This window comes from Sinocyclocheilus anshuiensis, unplaced genomic scaffold, assembly GCF_001515605.1.
Source record: "Sinocyclocheilus anshuiensis isolate Anshui unplaced genomic scaffold, SAMN03320099.WGS_v1.1 scaffold1136, whole genome shotgun sequence".
NCBI classification, from domain to species: Eukaryota; Metazoa; Chordata; class Actinopteri; order Cypriniformes; family Cyprinidae; genus Sinocyclocheilus; species Sinocyclocheilus anshuiensis.
The window spans coordinates 386642-393851 of NW_015548521.1; positions in this window are offsets into that span (position 1 = coordinate 386642).

A 7210-nucleotide genomic window follows, 5' to 3' on the forward strand; every position below is an offset into this window, starting at 1 on the left:
TGTGACGTTTAAGAGACAGACTTCTTTGACTTCTGATTTACTTCTGATTTAATTGCATCAAATAGTGTACTGTATAGAGTACCAGGGGTGCCCACACTCGGTCCTGGAGGGCCGGTGTCCTGCAGAGTTTAGCTCCAACCCTAATCAAACACACCTGAAGCAGCTAATCAAGGTCTTACTAGGCATGCTAGAAACTTCCAAGCAGGTGTGTTGAGGCAAGCTGGAGCTAAACTCTGCAGGACACCGGCCCTCCAGGACCGAGTTTGGACAGCCCTGGAGTAGACTATATAGAAGCATTCTATATAAAACAATAGTGGATTTAACATCAAAATTTAACATCTAATGTTAAAATGTATGTTTGTACCGTAACTGTTTCCCTTTAAAATACTTTGGTCAGTTCAAGAATAATTTATACAATTTTATAGTATTTATTTGAAAGAATTAAAAGAGCAGTTTTATGTTTCTGTCTTATGTCTGGTCAAGATTGATATTAGATTTAGAAAGTTAGTAGTGATAAGTAATGCAATACTTTTTAGAGGGAGTAATTGGTACAATAATCTACACTGATAAAGTAATTAGTATCATAATTAATTATTTTTTTAGATTAACTTAACCAACAATGTTAAAGAGTTAAAAAACAAATCTTTATTTATTTATTTTTACACTTTTTTATAAAAAATAAATGACTAAATTAGGACTTTATCATTCCATAGGTTCATAAATTGGTTTTATGATTATGTTTATTATTCTGAGTTAATATTTGCCCTATTTCTGTGTTTACATAAACGGGCGGAATATAACTTGAATGTAAATTTAAACCCTGCAGCCTTCTGTGGTAAATAATGACACTGCTCACTGGAACATAAGCCTCATTTCAATGTCATACATCCCAGCCCATAAAACAAGCAGCATCACTTGTGCAGAATGTCTCTCTCTAGTGGGAGAACACATGAATGGAGGATCCATTACCTCAGTCTCCAGAGCAGAGCATGCAGGGGACAGCAGTGACTTCACTCACCGCTGAAATTAAAACGAACTCACCCAAAACCCCAAACGGCTGGGTAAAAATAACACTCGCTGCCTGCTGCCTTTTTTAAAGTTTGAAAGGATTCGGTATGAAAGTGACCATAACACCGTGAATCATCAGCAGGATGGTCGGCACACTGTAATGCAGAGCTGGCTTGAAGATACCCTAATTTGTCTACAGATGATATGTAAGGCTTGATCATGTAAACTTACAAAACCCCAAAACCCAGCATGATTAGATTTGTCTCGTGCACCAGCGAAGCTCACAATTACTATTGCTTACAGTTTACTCCGAAACATCATTATACCAACCTAGTCACTGAGCTCACTTAAAAGAGCATGTGACTCCATCAAAATTAGACGGTCGAGCCCAAACAAGTTACTCAGGTGTATTTCAGGTAGTTAGATGTGCCTTTGTCTGATGTTTGTAAGTATATGATAATTATAAGCATTCGCGAGAGAGAAGTCACACTCCCTGTTCTTATAGTAGTAAACATGATCTCATATTTTCCAATGTCAAATAATTCAGAACTTGCATTTCAGCCATTCACAAAACCACATTTATGCACTACAGACTATTTCATTTCTTTTCAAGACACTTTAAGGGTTAAAAGTTATTTTCCTTAAATCAATAAATGAATATACTATAAAATGTTATATTACACTTAATACATTTCACATGTAATTTTATATATTTATATTGTAAAACTTCAACAATAATGTGTATGATGTTTGTTTTGTGATGAGTGTGTGTGTGTGTGTGTGTGTGTGTGTGTATATATATATATATATATATTAAAAATGCAATTTAGTTTTTGTGATGAGTGTGTGTGTGTGTGTGTGTGTGTGTGTGTATATATATATATATATATATTAATAATGCAATTTAATGTTGTAAATGTGAACTATGTATGCATATACAAACACACAACATACAATATATATGAATATAGCTAATTATAACTCCTAGAGATCAAATATGAGACATAGAGTATTAAAATACAATGCAATACTGTAGAAGCAAGATGCATGGTACGTGAATTAAAAGTGGAAAGAAGTTAAGTATTCAGTGAAGTATCGGGGTTGATATTGGTTTAATATTGAACATTTAGAAGATTCAGTAGTCTGATATTTGACATGCTTCATAGTTTTGTCGTGAGATATATCTAATGCAGTCTTTCTAACTTGTCAGAACATGTTAAAAGCAGGTTACTGGTTCACTGGAAAGTCCAGGATTTTATCATTACACTTGCTGCTTTAGAGCTTGTATGGTTTACACATTTGCCAAGATCTATACAGATTTGAAGGCCTCGGCGTGTTAGGGGTGGATATCGAAACCGAGGAACCAAGCCAAGCTATCATTAGTGAGGCTGTGACTCTCCTTAATTTCATATCTAATCTTTGTATCACTGTCAGTGCAATTATTCTCACCTCACTGTGCCTGTTTAATTTGATTTATTAAGCAAAATACATGCATACGCCCCTTCTACAGCAACCATCATGCCTGCTCCTGTTATATAGATAGCTAGATAGATAGCTAGATAGATAGATAGATAGATAGCTAGATAGATAGATAGATAGATAGATAGATAGATAGATAGATAGATAGATATTTAATTTCAATATTTTTTAAATAATATTGTATATTATTATAATAATAATGTAAATAATTGAAATAACTTTTTTTCTGTATTAAAATAATGAGAATTTGAGGAAAACATGCTTAATAGTTGTTCGCTTAGTACATAGAAGTTGCGTCTTCTCCCTCCAACAACAAATATATACACAGGTAATAGGTATGTATTCTTTACCCTTGGGGTTTTAAAGCCTTTGCATTCTCAAAAGAAAGATGAAAGTGGTTTTCTTAACCATTCTCACTCACACCCAGCACACACACACTCATCCATCTCCCTGTGTTTGCTTTGAGCTCTTTAATTAAAGCACAATGTCACCCAGAGGAATGGTTTGTGTTTTTACTACCTCTCATCTTTAAGGCCTTTGAGCTACAGCCCAGCACAAGCAGAACACCCACAGCAATAACACACACCTGCTTGGGACGTTCTTCATCGCACCCTCTGATCCTCCTCCTCGCTTTACAAATCTGCAAGAGGAAGAACACCTTTTCACCTGTGGCACAGAAATGAAACCTTCGCTCAGGCCTGGTCCGATCTGAAGTCTTGCTGAAACAGCAGCCTGGAAATTTCTGTGATGAGATTCCAGTTGGCTGCAGTGTTTTGCTGCTTGTGTCAATCATGTAACGCGATTAACAGAAGCTTGAGTATTGTGTAGATTAATGAACCTGAGGTTATACACGGACCTACAGTTTGCCAGGGCTCGTTTGCGAGGCCAGAGCACAAAAACTATACTAGACTTTGGCAGTTTTGTGTGTTGAGGCTAATTACAGAGCACTGGTGTGACTGAGAAACCTCAGGGGTTTGTTGGTGGAACAATCTTTTACTTTGGACTAATTACATTTCAAACAATGCAAAAACAACCTCTATGAGGAATAAGAGAGAGGAAAACCACTAAAAATGATTATACTAAACTATTATAAAAACTACACTCAACCATTCAAAAGTTCTGAGGTCAGTAAGACTCATGCTTTTATTCAGCAATGATGTATTAATCAAAAGTGAGAGTAAAGGCATTTTACAATAGATTTTTTATTACAAATAGATGCTGTTCCTAACCACTAAAAATGATTATACCAAACTATTATAAAAACTACACTCTACCATTCAAAAGTTCTGAGGTCAGTAAGACTCATGCTTTTATTCAGCAATGATGTATTAATCAAAAGTGAGAGTAAAGGCATTTTACAATAGATTTTTTATTACAAATAGATGCTGTTCCTAAGAATCCTAAGCAGCTGTTAAAACGTTTTCAACATTGATGATGAAAAGAAATGTTCCTTGAGCACCAAATCAGCACATTAGATTCATTTCTGAAGGATCATGTGACACTGAAAACTAGAATAACGGCTGCTGAAAAATTGAATCTGCCATCACATGTATAAATTACATTTTCAAATATATTAATATAAAATTGTATCAAATAAATGCAGCCTTGCCGAGCATAAAATACTTATTTTTTTCTTTTCCTGACCCCAAACCTTTTCAGTGTTTTGTTTATAAAATGTTATTGAGTCAAAATCAAAGACTTAGAGCTGATATGTGCTCCATTATGAACACCAGGTGCTGATGGCAGTGGTTATAATGCAGCATTTGTAATGTATTTCAAGCATATTGCATTTTAACAATGTGCCCCTATTCTGATACTGACACTTGTAGCAGGTGCGTTTCGGTGCCGACATCCCTTCTAAAAGCCATCTGGAGCATATCTGTATACGGTCACTGCTGGGATGAGATTTTTCAGCTATGAGTTGGCATGAGGAGAGTCAATGTCATCTGCTTTTGTTTGTTTGGAATAGTTCACCAAAAAAGGACAATTCCGTCAAATTCAACCTCACGTCATTCCAAACCTGTAGGACCTGCTTTCTTCTGTGGAACACAAAGGAAGACGTTTTGAAGAATGTTCAGGTTTCTCTATTCCATAGGAATCCAGGACTAAATAAATTATCATTTATTTAGCGTTTCTGTTTTGACACTAATTAATAGTCATTTATGATTATTTCTTTGTCAACCTTAAGAATGTGAAGGTCAATTTTACATATCGCAATTATTATTATGCTAATAATATAAAATATTAATGGGTATTTACACAACGCGGAGATATCAATAACTTAACATTATTGATAATATTTATAAATATATGAACAACAAAATCATAATTTGTTCTGTATTGCAACGGTTTAAAATAATTTATTATGCAAATAATGTTTTTTTTTTTTACAGTGTATGCGTTTCATTTTTGTCATCTCACAGTCAGAAAACAACTCAGGAACTAAAGTGAAATAACTCTTTTATCTGATGAATATTTTATATTCTCTACTGCTATGAAAGATTGTTTTTCTTCTGCAATATAGAGAAAGTCATATTTCTTTTTATGAGACATGCGTTTGATTAATAGCCGAGATGGAGAAGGGGGAAACCCTTTTTTTTTTTTTTTCTCTCTCTCTTTTAACTTGCTTTTGGCAGATCAAACCTATTCAGCCCAGACCATTACACTTAATCATCCATGCTGGGTCAAAGTCATTATCTGTAATGGCAGGGACAAAGCTCTCCCAGATTTGAGGGGATTCTGGGATGGATTTAGATTCTCCTTTAAAGAGAGAGCGGTTCCAGCCACATCAGTCGCGTAAATCAACTTTCATGTGCAAACGCTGCCCATCTTAACCAGACTCGCTGGGTTTGATTAAGACTTTCTAAGATACGGCTCCTCTTTAATTTTTTTAAATAAATCCGGGGTGACTATCAAAAAAGGAGCATGTAATAGTGAGAAACGAAAGGTCTGAGCACGTCTGAGTTAAAAGTGCAACCTGTAGGGACTGAACTCAGACGGAACAATCTAAAAGCTTGTTGAAAAAACAGCGCTGTTTAAGTTGGCAGGAGGGTGCAGTTGCAAAGCTACATATTCATGGTGGTACACGAGGGATGGAAGAAATATGATAGGCCTTAATTGAATTAAGACACCAGAGATTACATGTTGTCTTCAAGCTTGGTTGGCAAAGAGAAATGAGGAGGTAAAGGAAGAAATAAAAAGAACAGCCTCCATGGTCTATGAGAATTTTTGCATGCCCCGAAACGATGAAGCTAGGAAAAAAGCAAACAAGTTTGAGACAATGTCCAAGGAAACATATTTATAATTCCATAGTTTCCATAAGCAGTGGATGGTTGTTGAGCTGGCACGTCTCTGCAGCTGCCAATTCTTGGAGCTTTACCTCAAAACGGTGGCAGATTGATGGGAACTCTAATGGTTTCCGTTGTAATGGAAAGGGGGAATACATGTGCGAGCATGTTTTTTCCTCCGCTCACGCTTTCTGTGGTGTAGTAAAGCGAGGTGCAGGCCTTTCCTGTGGCCTCCGCAGCATGACGCTGAACGTTAAAAACAGAAGTGACTCAGGAGATGATGAAAGACATGCTGTTTGCCCACTCCAGAAGTTCTAGAAAGTTCTGGTGAGGATGTGACTGAGACAAAAGAAGAGGTCAATAGTCTACGCTTCATCTCATTTGTGAATTTTCAAGTTTAAAAGAAATCCTCAGTTCATGTACTTTTATATTTGCCTGTTTCAGTGTCACTCTTTTATACGTTTGTTTTAGCAGTAGTGGGCTCTATAAGGTGGTGAGCTAAAACATTTAGGGAACGGTAAACTCAAAAAAAGAGCAATTCAAAAGGGTTCATGTTTATTTACTCTTCCTCCAAACTTTAAACATCCATGTGTATGTTCACCCAAACACTTGCACTGCAAATAAGCAAAATGCTCCTCACAATAAAGAAAAAGCAAACGCATTTTAACATAAATGTTCAAGCGTGCAAAGTTGGAGAAAAAATATTTTTCAAAATCTGCTTTCAAGAACTGAAGATACACATTACTGATCAAAAGTTTGGAGTCAGATTTTTGACTTATTTTGAAAGTCTCTTTTATGCTCACCAAGGCTGCATTTATTTGATCAAAAATAGTCAAAAGAGTAACATTGCAAAATAGTATACAACTTAAAAGACTGTTTACGGTGTACTTTTTTTAATGGAAAAGCTAAACGATCCTTCAGAAATCATTCTCACTAATACCATATCAAGGTATTATTATTATTATTGAAGTAAATAATTGATAAAAATAAAAGCCATAAGTTAATAACAATTATTATGAAAACAGTAGTGCTGCTTAATATTTTTGTAGGATTCCAATATATAAAAAAATGTAAATGTAATTTTGTTTTTTTAACCAAAAGCTATCATTTTGTTTTAATGGACAATAAAATATAGATGAGTCACACAGACCTAAACAGAGATCAGAATAATCTTCCAAATGGATTTGGAAAAACAACAGAAATTTAAGGATAAATAACAGAAATTTCATGTTAGAAGGAGTGATCCCTTGAACAATCTCACTGCAGTCTTGTAAAGACGATTTAACAGCTTCTCTCAACAATCATTATAAGCTTTCGTAAAACACTTTACTTAAAGCCTTTATGTATAATGCATTATAAAGGATTATAATTATTCATAATGTGCATTGTAATACATTATATCTTTTCATGAATAATTATAACCAAATTTAAAATGC